Source organism: Sorex araneus, chromosome 2 (assembly GCF_027595985.1).
Source record: "Sorex araneus isolate mSorAra2 chromosome 2, mSorAra2.pri, whole genome shotgun sequence".
NCBI lineage: Eukaryota > Metazoa > Chordata > Mammalia > Eulipotyphla > Soricidae > Sorex > Sorex araneus.
In genome coordinates this window covers 215672822-215674668 of record NC_073303.1, presented here as the reverse complement: position 1 = coordinate 215674668, position 1847 = coordinate 215672822, and positions in this window count along the sequence as shown.

The following is a 1847-nucleotide window of genomic DNA, read 5'->3' as shown; positions in this document are numbered from 1 at the left end:
CAAGCACAATTACTCTATCCTGCCGCATTATTACTCAGATACTAAGGACTGATAAAAAAAAATTAGGCAAACTTGTTTAAATAAATTCTTGGTCATTTTATCATTCCATTAGAACTACTAAATGTTCTGTCTCTGTCACTGTCATCCCGTTGTTCATCGATTTGTTCGAGCAGGCACCAGTAACGTCTCTCAATGTGAGACTTATTGTTACTGTTTTTGGCATATGGAATACGCCACGGGAGCTTGCCAGGCTCTGCCGTGCGGGTGCGATACTCTCAGTAGCTTGCCAGGTTCTCCAAGACGAATAGAGGAATCGAACCCGGGTCTGCCAGGTGCAAGGCAAATGCCCTACCTTCTGTGCTATGACTCCAGCCCAGGCATATTGTAAATAACATTAACTTCCTGAGCTGTGGCCACCTCCTGGGTTACCTATGTAGTAAAAACGAGGCCATTGTCCCTTTAAATTTATAGAGGAAGTAGCCCAAATCTGGAGATTATTTCTTAGACGTCTCTGTCTCTAATCTCTTTTTGTACTCTTTCAGTCTTACAGGGACTGCATTTATCCGACTGCTGATGGTATCTACTAGGACTAGCAAATACTTTTACTAAACTTATGGGAGAAATTGAATGGTCTAACTTCCAATCCCCTCAGGAATATGTCCCATACTTTCTGTACTAGTGATGAACTTGTAAAGGTGATACCCCTGAGGAATATTACAAGCACAAATTTCAGAACGCCGACACACCTATTCCTGAACATTTAGAATATTTGTTCCAGCAATGCACAAGAAGCAGAAGTGGCAGCAACAAGTCTTTGTGTTCATCCTTGATTCCCAGATTCTTTAGTATTGTTCAAGACTGTGAAGGGTCTCCCAGTGAAGAGAGTGAGTAACGAAGAGGCTCAGACTCAGAATTGGAAAGTACAAACATTTATTGGAAAAGAAAAGAGAAAAAAAAAAGAAGCTCCCCCAGTGGGGAGGAATTTAGAATAGGACTAAGTTTAAAAGGGAGGTGTGCACCCTTTCAAAGGCTCCTGGCATTCGTTATCAGTTGTCAAGCATTTAGAATAGATGCCAGAACATTGCAAGGATGTCTAGCTGATCTAAATCTTTCTGGGTGTTTTTGCTCCTTATCTTAGTCTCTGCCGGCCTAGGCTCTAGGACTAGATTTTCATGGTCCTAAAAATCTCAAACCACTAGGACCGGACTTTGGGAATGAAATGTGTCAGGTCAATAGGATCAAGGTAGCAAGGAGTTTCCTTCTTTACTGCCAAGGGGAAGAAATCTTCCAGGTTTAATTGCCAATTATCTCAGTTTCCCCATTAGCCTAGAATCCCGAATTGCCCTTATTACCTTAATTTCCCTGTCAGCCTAAAGGCCAGGGTAGAGTTTTATGCTCATGGGAAGGTCCATGAAGGCTGAGACATAACCTTGGGGGCTCGAATGTGTGTCAGGTTGATGAGGGAGAGAGGGAACACCTGGAGAGAGAAATCTGGCTTCCTCTCTCACTGGCAAGGGGAAACTGAGTCTTTGTCTTTCACCAGTAAGGTAGAACGACACCAGTAAGGTAGAATGACCAGTGAGGTAGAGAGAGTGAAGTTTGTCCGTCCATAAATGGCTTGAGTCACATAGAACATTAATACACTTCTACAGGAGACGTCAAGGTTCATGCAAAAGTAGAGCTACTCCTCCTTCTCCTTGTAATCCAAAATCTCTCTTCTGTCTATGAGGGACAAATGTCCCTACAATCTGCTTGAGGACTAAGGTCATGACTGTATTAGCCGCCTTTGTTCCTTTTCTTTGGGCTTCCCATCTAATCTCTTGTTTCCTGGTCTCACCTCACCATTG